Raw genomic sequence first — 13,649 nt, 5'->3', positions numbered from 1 at the left:
ATGATCAAGAATACAAGATTAAAATAATTTTATCATAAATTAAATTTCTACTTGGTCATCAAATTAGCAGCAAGATTAAAAATGATAGTATCTATCATTCTATCAAGTATAAATGATTCTAGTGAAAATCAATAAAATGTGTATCCACTGCTAAAAGAATTTAAAATAACTCTTCTGGGGAGAAATTTGGCAATGTTTCCCATGTGCTGCTCTATAGCTCTACCTCTAGAAATACACACTAATGAAATACTCAAACCTTGGAAAAAATATATGTAGAAAATTGTTAATAATAGCTTTATTTACAATAATGAAGAGCTAAAAGTAGCCTAACATTATAGAGAGAATCTGATAACTGCAGTGTATATTTATATATGGTATGTTATATATGATCTAAAGACGGTCAGTAAATGACATTTGGAGGTTATTTGAACTCAGAAGGAATAGTATAGGAGTGAAGACTTCTAGAATGGGGATGTGAGAAACTACTGGAAACCTCTCACTAGGAGAGATATCTATTAGTTGATCAAAATTAACAATTATCAAAAGTCTCTGGAAAAATGTTAAGTTAAACAAATATCCATCAACAGATGAATGGATAAAGAAATTGTGCTACATATATATAATGGAATATTACTTAACCATAAAGAGGGATGAATCAGCATCAGTTGAACCAAGGTAGATGTTCCTCAGTTACGTTATGTTCAGACATGTCTGACTCTTTGGGACTCCATGGACTGCAGCATGCCAGGCTTCCCTGTCCATCACCAACTCCTGGAGCTTGCTCAAACTCAGGTCTATCAAGTTGGTGATGCCACACAACAATCTCAACTTCTGTCACCCCCTTTTCCTCCTGCCTTCAAGCTTTCCCAGAACCAGGGTCTTTTCCAATGAATCATTTCTTCACATCAGGTGGCCAAAGTATTGGAGTTTAAGCTTCAACATCAGTCCTTCCAATGAACACCCAGGACTGATCTCCTTTAGGATGGACTGGTTGGATCTCCTTGCAGTCTAAGGGACTCTCAAGAGCCTTCTCCAACACCATAGTTCAAAGTATCAATTCTTCAGTGCTCAGCTTTCTTTATAGTTCAACTCTCACATCCATATATGACTACTGGAAAAGCCATAGCTTTGGAAAGACGGACCTTTGTTGGCAAAGTGATATCTCTGCTTTTTAATATGCTGTCTAGGTTGGTCATAGCTTTTCTTCCAAGGAGTAAGCGTCTTTTAATTTCATGGCTGCAGTCACCATCTGCAGTGATTCTGGAGCCCCAATAAAGTCTGACACTGTTTCCATAGTTTCCTCACCTATTTGCCATGAAGCAATGGGACCAGATGCCATGATCTTCGTTTTCTGAATGTTGAGTTTTAAGCCAACATTTTCACTCTCCTCTTTCACTTTCATCAAGAAATGCTTTACTTTGTCTTTGCTTTCTGCCATATGGGTCGTGTCATCTGTATTTCTGAGGTTAATGATATTGCTCCCGGCAACCTTGATTCCAGCTTGTGTTTCATCCAGCCCAGCATTTCTCATGATATACTCTGCATATAAGTTAAATAAGCAGGGTGACAATATACAGCCTTGACGTACTCCCTTTCCTATTTGGAACCAGTCTGTTGTTCCTTGTCCAGTTCTACCTGTTGCTTCCTGACCTGCATACAGGTTTCTCAAGAGGCAGGTCAGATGGTCTGGTTTTCCCATCTCTTGAAGAATTTTCCACAGTTTGCTGTGATCTGCAGAGTCAAATTGGAGAAGGAAATGGCAACCCACTCCAGTACTCTTGCTTGGAGAATCCATGGAGGGAGGAGCCTGGTGGGCTACAGTCCATGGGGTCACAAAGAGTCGGACACGACTGAGCGACTTCACTCACTCACTCACACAGTCAAAGGCTTTGGCGTAGTCAATAAAGCAGAAGTAGATGTTTTTCTGGAACTCTCTTGCTTTTCCAATGATCTAATGGATGTTGGCAATTTGATCTCTGGTTCTTCTGCCTTTTCTAAATCCAGCTTGAACATCTGGAAGTTCACGGTTCACATACTGTTGAAGTCTGGCTTGGAGAATTTTGGCATTATTTTGCTAGTGTGTGAAATGAGTGCAATTGTGCAGTAGTTTAAACATTCTTTGGACTTGCTTTTCTTTGGGATTGGAATGAAAATTGACCTTTTCCAGTCCTGTGTCCACTGCTGAGTTGTCTAATTTTGCTGACATATTGAGTGCAGCACTTTCACAGCATCACCTTTTAGGATTTGAAATAGCTCAATTGGAATTCCATCACCTTCACTAGCTTTGTTCGTAGTGATGCTTCCTAAGGCCCACTTGACTTCGCATTCTAGATTGTCTGGCTCTATGTGAGTGATCACACCATTATGGTTATCTGGATCATGAAGATCATTTTTGTATAGTTCTGTGTACTTTTTCTACCTCTTCTTAATATCTTCTGCTTCTGTTACACCCATACTATTTCTTTCTTTTATTGTGCCCATCTTTCCATGAAATGCTCCCTTGGTATCTCTAATTTTCTTGAAGAGATCTCTAGTCTTTCCCATTCTATTGTTTTTCTCTATTTCTTTGCATTGATCCCTGAGGGAGGCTTTCTTATCTCTCCTTGCTATTCTTTGGAACTCTGCACTCAGATGGGTATATCTTTCCTTTTCTCCTTTGCCTTTCACTTCTCTTCTTTTCTCAGCTATTTGTAAGGCCTCCTCAGATAACCATTTTGCCTTTTTGCATTTCTTTTTCTTGGGGATGGTCTTGATCACTGCCTCCTGTACAACGTCACAAACCTCCATCCATAGTTCTTCAGAGACTCTGTCTATCAGATCTAATCCCTTAATCTATTTGTCACTTCCACTGTATAATTGTAAGGGATTTGATTTATATCATACCTGAATGGTCTAGTGGTTTTCCCTACTTTCTTCAATGTAAGTCTGAATTTTGCAATAAAGATTTCATGATCTGAGCCACAGTCAGCTCCCAGTCTTATTTTTGCTGACTGTATAGAGCTTCTCCATCTTTGGCTACAAAGAATATAATCAATCTGATTTTGGTATTGACCATCTGGTGATGTCCATGTGTAGAGTCTTCTGTTGTTGAAGAGGGTGTTCGCTATGACCAGTTTGTTCTCTTGGCAAAACTCTGTTAGTCTTTTGCCCTGCTTCATTTTGTACCCAAGGCCAAATTTGCCTGTCATTCCAGGTATCTCTTGACTTCCTACTTTTGCATTCCAGTTCCCTAGAATGAAAAGGACATCTTTTTTGGATGTCAGAATTTGCAACAATTTGCAAGAATTTTGCGAGTTAGGATTTTGTGAGAATTTTGGAGTTCTCTCAGGAGAAGATGACCACACATTCTTCTCCACCATCTTGCACCATGCATCAGATGATCCTAGAGCCTGTTATATAGAGTGAAGTAAGTCAGAAAGAGAAAAGTATCATATATGAACACGTACATACGGAATCTAGAAAAATGGTACTGATGAACCTATTTGCAGGGCAAGAATGGAGACACAGATGTAGAGAACAAATTTGTGGACATAGCAAAGTAAGGTGAGGATGAAATGAATTGAGATAGTAGCATTGAAGTATGTACATTACCATGTGTAAAACAGATAGCTAGTGGGAAATTGCTGTACAACTCAAGGAGCCCAGCCCAGTGCTCTGTGATGACCTATAGGATGGGGAGGAGACTAAAGAGGGAGGGGATATATGTATACTTATGGCTGATTCACATTGTTCTGTGGCAGAAACCAACACAACATTGTAGAGCAATTATCTTCCAATTAAAAGTAAATTTTTTATTTTTTTTTTAATCTCTGGAGAAGAGTCAAAAGATATGCAACCACAAGGGAACTTACTCGACCAAATCTACCAAAACTCAGTAAGAATTGTGGATTTCCAGCCAGGATAAGCTGCCAGCCAATTCTAGATGAACTTGCAGCCAAATAACAGTGTCCATCTCTCCCAGCTTCTATCTGGAATCAGACATTGGTGAATATTGGCAATCTCATTTCCACAGTGCTGCAGAAAGCCTACACCAGTCACATGGAAGTAGCTGGGTGGTGGTGCCTGTTCACCCACCCCCAACTCCCATGAATCAGGGAAGATTTGGGAGGCATAGTAGTAAAGAGTGCTGGCCCCCAGCCCCACACAGCTCCTTACTACAGGAAAGCAGCCCCTGGGGCTTAGCAGCTGAGTGGCAGCTCCCAAACAGCAGTAAAAAAATCCCTCATTTCCAAGAAGCTAGATAAGGGGGAAATGGCAAGAGAAGGGAGCTGTACAGAGAGGCAAGAATAAGATAACAAAGAATTCTGAAATTTCATATTATAGACACTGTTCTACTCTTTAAACATTAGAAGCCATAGGAAAAGCCTAACAAGGGGAATGACATTATTAGATTTATATGTGGAATGATTAGGTTATTCTGGAAGTAAAGATTGGTGGGAGAAGGTGAGAAGAGAAGTTAAGAAATCTGGTGAGAGGCTTGGATTAACAAACTAGGAAAAGGAATTGGATATAAAAAGAGTAGAGACAAAAAATATTTGTCCAGTGATCATGTATTTCATTGTCCAAAGAGGTTCCCTGTAGAGGGAGAGTGGGGCACTCTGAGTTACTCTGGGGCCAGGCATAAACTGGGACTGCTCTGGCCACACTGAGGCATTCACTCTGCCAGAGCTTGGATAAGAGAAATCCTTGGCCTGTTTCTTTCTTTTGGTGATCCTTCCTAGCCTCACATTGTCTCAAATAATATCTATGTGCTAATTTATAAATGTTTCTCTAGAGCTCACATCTCTGCTCTAAATTCCATGTTCCTATATCCAATTTCCTATTTACTGTCTACAATCAGATATCTAATAGAATTCCCAAACCTATCCAAACTTTAATTTTTAATGTTTCTCCCCAAATTGGTCTTCCCCAACTCAGAAAAAAAGGAAATACTATCAATTTTCAGGCAGAAACTCTGAATCCACTTTGATTCCTGCCTTTGCCTCAAACACCACATTCAATCTGTCATTGAATCCTGTTGGCTAAATCTTCAAAATACATCCAGAATTTGATCCCTTCCCTCACCTACACTATGATTACCACTCTTATCCAAGCTCTTACAATCTCTTGTTTGAATTCTTGCAATAAATTCCTAACTAGCTTCATCTTTGCCCCTTCCTTGCCTTCATCCCTACCTCTCTACAGGTGATTTTCAACACAGCAGCCAGAGTGATTCTGTCAAGAGGGAAATGATACTGTATTAATCAACTCAATGTTCTAGAGTAGCTCACAAAGCCCTATGTTCTCTATCCCTCAATCCCCAATTCTAGCTTCTACTATCTTTGTCATTGCGTGTTCTGCATGAGTTGCCCAATCTGCTTGCCGTTTCTCAAAATTCAAGACCATTAATGTGTGCTTACTCTCTGCTTAACATTTCAGATAACAGCATACCTCTTGCCTTCACCTTTCAGTTCTTTGCATAAATGCCAACTTTCCAATGAAGTCTTCCTTGACTATTCCATTTAAAATAGCAAAACCCATCCCATATCTCTTTCACACACAGACAAACCCCTTTTTGTTTTCTTTATCTCCAAGGCACTCATCTTTATCTTTTATGATTCATGAGACCACAGTCTAGTCTCAAGAGAAGGAATTTCTACGCATATTGTTTTGCACTCTACCCTCAGTACTAAGAGTGCCTAAGAAGAAACGAGTGAATGACTGAGTGAATGAAAGACAGGTTCACGATCATTTCCAAGCTTCTGGCTTATACATCTGGATGGATGATGATGTCAAGACAAAGACTGAATAAAAGAATTGAAAAATCAGGATTCTATTCTTTAAAATAAGATAAAACCATATGTCATTTTATAGAAATGTCAACTTCATTGAGGTTAATAATGTTAACAGGTAATTTTAAAGAAAGCAAGGATAATGTTTAGTCCTAGAAATTTATTATTTAATATTGTTAATAGTTTAACAAAGCTGGTAAAAATTAAACTATTTCTTTTTCTGAGAGGACATATGATAAAACCTAACATCTATATAGTCATACTATCCAAGAAAACTATCAAGCTTTATTTTATAAAGTAATGAGCTTATTTTCCACTATAAATCATATAAAATATTTAATATGCCTTGACACCTACTCCCATCCTGCAGGTATTAGACAACGTTGAACAAGTGACCATGGGGTCAGTTACAGAAGAGGACAAACACACATCCCTGAGTGAATAGCTTCTCTCTCTTGTGGAACACACACAGTTCTGAAGAAACTTCACAATGACAGTCCTCTTTATAAGAACATATATATATATATATAGATAGATGCTTATTTTGAGAATTTAAAAGTAAGCAAAGTTTTTAATGTGCCTCTGTATTAACAGTAAAAAGGAAAAAGTTCTTAGTTACACCATCAGCTTGGCAATTTCTATTTGAAACTATAAAATTATTTTTCCTCTTTTTGTACATCTTTGGTAGCAGACTCTATTGATGTAGTTATAATATTCTAGGAGAGCAAGTGATTTAAGGAAAACATAAAACTGCCCCAATAACCTTTTCTAAAGAGGACACTTAGATATTTTTCTTTAGGTATACATGTATGGAATTTTTCCAGGGGAGGTTGAAATTCATTAAGAAGTAAGGCTACAAGGAATTTCAATTTTTATATGGCCAAACAAAATCAAGATCTTCCCAATTTTATTAAGCATAATACTTGGTCTTAATAAAGTAAAATTTGTAGAGTACTGATGCAAATGGATTCTTCTGTACTGATGGGGATAATTAGACTACAAGAGCTTCACGGGCTGGACATTCTAAGGAAGCCTTTTATCAAAGCAGTCACTCTACCTCAGTCTGACAGTTAACAACATATGATCTGATAAACAAATACTTTCACACAGAACAAAAGTGCCATTAAAGGCCAAAACTGTCAACACAAATTCCATTCTTGCAAAAGAAAAAAATACATAAGCTGTTGATCACCTCTGGTTGTCTTAACTAGCATGAAGGTTGTCATGGAAACGTTTCTGCGAAGTTCACAGTGATGAAACACAAACACTTCCAGTTTAATTGCTATTAGGGTTAGCATACCAGAGTTTATTTATACTCAGTGTGCATTATGACAAAATGTAATAGAAATAAAGCGTATAATGATCTAGCATAACAAAGCCAACATTTTCTTTTAAAAAATTAAATGAAAATGAAATTCAATGGCAGTTTAAACTTTTTCCCAGAAAAAAATAAATAAATTCCCAATTTCCTAAAATACCTACCCTGATATCTTTGTATTTTTTTTTCTGTAGTACATGATTTATAAAAATATTTCTGTATTTTTACTTCTATAGCATGTGATTTACCAAAACACTTACTTTTCACACTAAAAATCAACACACAAAATATATTAAGATAAAAATCCCAGAATGGCAGAAATTTAAATATTCTCAGCTACTTTTTCATATTAAGATTATGCAATTACTAATGTTTAACTAGGAATTTGTTTCTAGGGATGGTTTGCCTAGAAATTTTCTTTCTCCTAACTGCTTCCTTAAAAAAAAAAAAAGAAAATCTATAAAAATACTGAGGAAAAATAACAGTATAGGCATGGTTACAAAAATACATGGAATCATATTAAACATATGCTTAATAGGGTGGCTTTTTAATAGCAAATCTTTCTGATGTGTTCTAGAGACAGATTTTGTCTTAAAAGTTTGAACAAAGTTTTCTTTTTCCCTCAAGAGAAGTGTTTGGGTTTCATTTTGCCACATTTTCATCACACTTAAAGAATATTCTTTAAGACAAAAATAATTTTAACTTTTTAAATTAAATACCCAATATGTACCCAAAAGTAAAATAATTATGAGGTACAAGAGAAGAATAAGATAGTTCAAAACTTTATTTCTAGTTAATGATAGAAAAGTAAAGAACTCCCCTGGTGGCTCAGTATAATAAGAATCCACCTGCCAATGCAGGGAACATGGATTCAATCCCTGGTCCAGAAAGATTTCACATACTGCAGAGCAATTAAGCCCATATGCCACAATTACCAAAGTCCACACTCTACAACCCGTGCTCTGTAACAATAGAAGGCACCGCGATGAGAAGACCCACATGACTATAAACAGTAGCCCCCTCTCCCAACTAGAGAAAAACTGCAGTGAAGACCCAGCACTGCCCAAAATATATATGTAAGAGTAAAAAAGTATATATATATGCTGCTGCTGCTGCTAAATCACTTCAGTCAGTCGTGTCCGACTCTGTGTGACCCCAGAGATGGCAGCCCACCAGGCTTCCCCATCCCTGGGATTCTCCAGGCAAGAACACTGGAGTGGGTTGCCATTTCCTTCTCCAATGCATGAAAGTGAAAAGTCAAAGTGAAGTCGCTCAATCATGTCCGACTCTAGCGACCCCATGGACTGCAGCCTACCAGGCTCCTCCATCCATGGGATTTTCCAGGCAAAAATACTGGAGTGGGGTGCCATTGCCTTCTCCATGTGTATGTGTGTGTGTATATATATATAAAAGTAAAGATATAGAAAGCAATTAGAGAATAACATAAAGTAAAATACAGTGAAGTTTAAATTATGAAGTTCAGCCTATACTCCCTAGCAGCAAAGAGTAGTAAAAAAAGAAATGAACAGGCATAGGCTTCTAAGTTTTCACAGAAAAAGTAATATCACATGACTTGTAGTTATCCATCATTAAATTAAAGGATACTTACCTAAAATATTCTAAAAACACATGAGTAGCCAAAGTGCAATTTTACCATAATTTTTTTTTAAATATAAATTTTTAGCCTCAAGTTACTTACCAGTCAAAACAAAGTCTGCCATCGGGCTTTGAGTCAGAATTGTCCAGGGGCTAACATACTGATTATCTGTGATATAGCTAAATAGCCAATAATGTGTCACTAGGGCAAAGATGCACAAACAAGTTGATATCTATTGTATCACCAGGTCACAATAGTGTGCAAGCAACACACACAACATAATACTATTATCCTGGTTCACAAAGAAAAAAAACAAAACATAGAACTTTTAGTTAAAACCTCTGGATTTTTAGTCAAGGTTTTTCCACTAAATATCTAGGCTCAGTTATGAATGCTGAGCAGTGTTATTCCTAAGATATCTTCTTCCTCTGTAACTCTAGCCAACTGAGTATTCAACTTCCTCCCCACATTCCTGAATGAAAAGGACAAATCAGAGTGGAAGATGTGGTATCTCCAACATACCCAAGTCAAGAAGAAAAGATTCTGGCAGTCAGAGATCTAAGGTATTTCAGACAAAAGAAGCACAGAATGTTTTGTTTGTTTGTTTTAATGTCCTAAAAAGAAATGGAGAGTATGAAAAGGGACATAAGGCTAAGCAGCTAGGAAGAAAGAAGCTATTTCAAAATACTGGAGAACTTTACGCTATTGTGACTCTGGTTGTTTAAAAATTCTGAATTTCCCCAGAAGACTTTTAACTGGGTTTCCATTATCAGAAAGCATTTATTGAATGTCTAATTGCACAAACTGCTACACAAAGATATTTACATAGTGATAGTCCTTGGCCACCTCATGCGAACAGTCGAGTCACTGGAAAAGACACTGATGCTGGTTAAGATCGAGGGCAGCAGGAGAAAGAGGTGAAAGAGGCTGAGATGGCTGGATGGCATCACCAATTCAATGCATATGAACTTGGGCAAACTCTGGAAGATGGTGAGGGACAGGGAAGCCTGGCGTGCTTGGATCACATGGATCACATGTGTCCATGGATCACAAAGGGTTGGACACAACTTGGCAACTGAACAGCAAAAGTCCTTGAATTCCCGGGCTTTTAAAATCTAGATCAAACAACACTAAAATGGCATGTTTCAGGACACTATAGACAATAGACTAAATATCTTTTGTCAAGAAATTTTTTAAAATTCAAGTTTTGGAGTGTTCAGATCCCTGACTAGTGACTAATTTGAGGGTAAATAGAAACTTTCAGAACTAATTAAATAAAAATTTTTTTTAAAGTTTTAAAAGTTTTAAAAGTACATTAATAATAGGATATCTATACTGAAAATGTAAGGCCAAGGCTAAGAATCTGCTAAATAAGAGATGAGTCATTCTGGGGGAGAAAGGACCTTTGCAAGAATTCAGTAATTTACAAGAGTGTTAGTAGTTTAAATTAGGATAAGAGGTGGTGACCTGATGTTGAATTCCCTGCTTTTAATTGCTACATCTCCTTCATTTCAGGATAATACTGAGCCATGATCAACCACAGATGATCATGTTAACTAAAGTAGGAGAAATGCATTGATTAGTAGTTGAGGTTTAGTTGCACATTAAAAAAGAGGTCTTCTGTTAATTCTGACAGTGAAATAGTAATTATTATTGGAATACCCTTAAAATTTATAAGATATTAAGAAGCAAACAAAGCACAAGAGAATTTAATTTACCACATACCAATTTCTGATCCTTATTCAATCTATTTTAATCATTAATTCAATGGTATGTCCCTAATATTTGAATATACACAAATAACTATGTCCTGCATCTATCTATTTTCATTGTCAAATTCAGTATAAATTTTCTGTCATTATCATTTCTTATTCACAATACATTTAGTAAGAACTATGTTCTGTGTATTTCTCTATTTCCTTTATTTATTTTTATTTTCTAATACTGACTACAAATGTATAGCTACATCAAACAAGGAGTACTCTGGAAAAAGGAAGAAGGAAAGGAATAGTAAGAGAAATCTGATTTTAAATTGTTTTTAAATTGCAATAAAGTTATAGGTAGGCTTGTGCTCAAGCATTTCTGAGTACAACATCCATTTATTTCCATGAAGTTGAAGAAAACAATAAATGTTTTAGATAAAGACAGAATTTACAAACTGGAAAAAAAAAAAATCTGTCCTTTGCATGCGCTAGCTTGATGCAATCACTTCTTTTATAATTCATCAATCCAATGCCTTTTTAGTCTCTTTATATTCTCTGGATATCAAAAAAAAAAGGGAAAGTTCTGACATTATATGCAGTTATTCACTGACAAGTAAAATTAATTACTGATGAGTTTATCCCTTCTGAGTTCTACATTTTTATTTATCATTACAGAATGGGTCTTTCCCACCCAAAATAAACATTAGGCATTGCAGCAGGCAGACTCTAAGGTGGTCCATAATGATCTCCATCATCTGGTACTGGTATTCATGTCTATAAGACATACTTAATCCCTTCCTCTTGAGTGTGGTAAAGACCAGTGATATAATTTTTAATGAAGGAGATACACCAAAAGTGATGAGATAACACCACCATGATTATATTACATAAGACTGTAACTCCCATCATCCTTATAGACTATCTCTACAGACCTTCTCCTTTGTTGACTTTGATAAAGCAGACTTTCATATGCAGAGACCTACATGGCAAGAAACTGAGGACTGTCTCCAGTCAATAGTCAGCAAAGAACAGAGGCCCTCAGTCCAAAAATCACAAGGAATTGGATTCTGCCAAAACCATTTAAGATTAGAAGTAGATCTTTTCCCAGATGAACCTTCGCATGAGACTACAGCTCTGACTGACACTGTGACTACGGTTTGTGAGGGACACTGAAGCAGAGTACCCAGCTAAGGCATGCCCAGATTCCTGAGTCAAAGAAACTATGTATGAAATGATTAGTCATCTCACAGTAATTTGATTTTTGTGGTAATTTGTTATCCAACTATAGATACCTCATATAGGCATCAATAAAAATTAAAGAGATTTGGGGAGAGGGAAGTAGAAGCATCTAAAAGACCAAGTTGAAGGGTAAACCACAGAATTATTTTGGTTTAATCATTTCAAGATGACATGGGTAGGAATAAATGATCTATAATGTCTTCCTCCACATAGCTCCCATCCAGGATAATACAATTACCATCTGAATACTAGACAGCTGCCAAAGGGCTGGACTTTTTCAAAACAAAATTATGTACATCCCTTCATGACCAGATAATTCTAAAAGTCTATCATTTATTTCCCTTTAATACATAGCCATGTGTCACTATAAGAATCGTACAGGTTAATATACTATTTAATCATGACTGCTGACGGTTTTAGTTACTAAAGATTTAAGTCAAAATAATATTCCGGCAACATCAGTTAAGGGAGAGAGGCTTTTATAAAGACTTCTATATTGTTACATATCATGAGAATAAAGGCATTTAAGAAGAGTATACACTAATCTCACCATGACTATGCATTTGTGCACATACGCATCCACATAAATTTATCCCCATAAATTCATACTGAGTATGTGTGCTATCATGTGCTTGAATATTTGCATAAATATACCTATCAGGTCTCTATGCATTATTCAAAACTCAGGTCAAGTGTTCATATCCTCTGTACTTTTTTTCCTGAAGCTCATATTAGAACAGATCATTCCCATAGGTTGCTGGTTATAATGCTTAATTCACTTAATCTGCATTATGATCATGCACACACACACACACACACACACACACATGCATCCCCACTACATTTTGTCTCCTTGAGAGCATTACTAAGTACTCTTCATCTTTAAATTCTTAAAGACATAGCACAGTATCTTCCTTGCCTGCAGAGATTGCTATTTTTTTTTTAAGGAATCTATATGAAACTCAAATAAATTGTTATTTCTCCTTATTAATCCCTTTAAAAAGTTATGTTCTTCACTAGAACCAAGTTATCTTTTGTTTGATATGCACAATTTTCATAGTACATATGAAAGTGAAAGTCACTCAGTCATGTCCAACCCTTTGTGACCCCATGGACTATACTGTCCATGGAATTATCTAGGCCAGAACACTGGAGTGGGTAGCCTTTCCCTTCTTCAGGGGATCTTCCCAACCAAGGGATCAAACCCAGGTATCCCACAAATGAGTGTTTTGTGGACTAGTGTGATGGGCATGTGCCCAAACTGGCCTATTATCAACCTAAGACCAAGAGAGGGAATCCCTCAATTGGAAAATCTACTCTAAAATTAAAAAGTGGTTAGGCTTTCTTTGGGTAGGAGGACCATCTTGAGGGAAGGAAGGGCAAGAATTCTGACTCACTGAACACCAGGGACCCTGCTATGGTGAGGCTTTATAGTCTAGAGCGTGCGCGTGCATACTTATTGTCGTCCAACTCTGCAACCCCATGGACTGAGTCTGACAGGCTCCTCTGTCCATGAAAATTTTCAGGCAAGAATGGACTGCCTGAAAGAGTGGAGTGTTTACTACTTTCTCCAGGGGCTCTTACCCACCCAGGGATCGTTTGCAGGTGGATCCTTTACTGTCCGAGCCACCAGGGATGCCCCCAACCATCAGGAAACAGACTGACGCTTCTGCTCTGAAGCTGCGTTGAACAGGACAGCCACATTCTTACCTCACCGCCTCTTATTATATCACTTGGCCTTGGACAAAGAAAGATAAAACACAGTCTGTAACCACAAAGATCTCAAAGTCTATTGGAAAGCAGATCTATAACAACAGATTGTGTCAAGTTATGACATAGATTAAAACAGAGTCCTTTGTGAACTGAGAAATGGCAACACACTAATACAACCAAATAAATAAATGTCCCAATATTAGAAGAAATCCCAGGAAGCTTGAGAATCCACCCTAAAAAAGAATTTAAAATTTAAAATTAAATTATGGAATGATTTTAACGAAAGCATCACGATTTGATCCCCATGA

The 13,649-nt window shown here is 37.0% G+C and overlaps 1 protein-coding gene across 5 annotated transcripts in view; it reads right to left on the bottom strand.

Annotated features, from left to right (window-relative positions):
• Positions 1 to 13,649, bottom strand: part of FOXP2 (forkhead box P2) — a 666,216-nt gene that overhangs the window by 607,381 nt on the left and 45,186 nt on the right. Inside the window, exon 3 of one of the 5 annotated variants that reach the window (XM_070369572.1) lies at positions 13,217 to 13,366. The exons of the other annotated variants lie outside the window; for them this stretch is intronic. The gene's annotated coding sequence lies outside the window, so the exon portion shown is untranslated. The remainder of the gene's footprint in view (positions 1 to 13,216; positions 13,367 to 13,649) is intronic. 5 annotated transcript variants of the gene reach the window in all.

Source organism: Bos mutus, chromosome 4 (genome assembly GCF_027580195.1).
Source record: "Bos mutus isolate GX-2022 chromosome 4, NWIPB_WYAK_1.1, whole genome shotgun sequence".
Lineage (NCBI taxonomy): Eukaryota > Metazoa > Chordata > Mammalia > Artiodactyla > Bovidae > Bos > Bos mutus.
The sequence above is the reverse complement of the archived record's forward strand: the minus strand, read 5'-3'. Positions and strand labels throughout refer to the sequence as shown.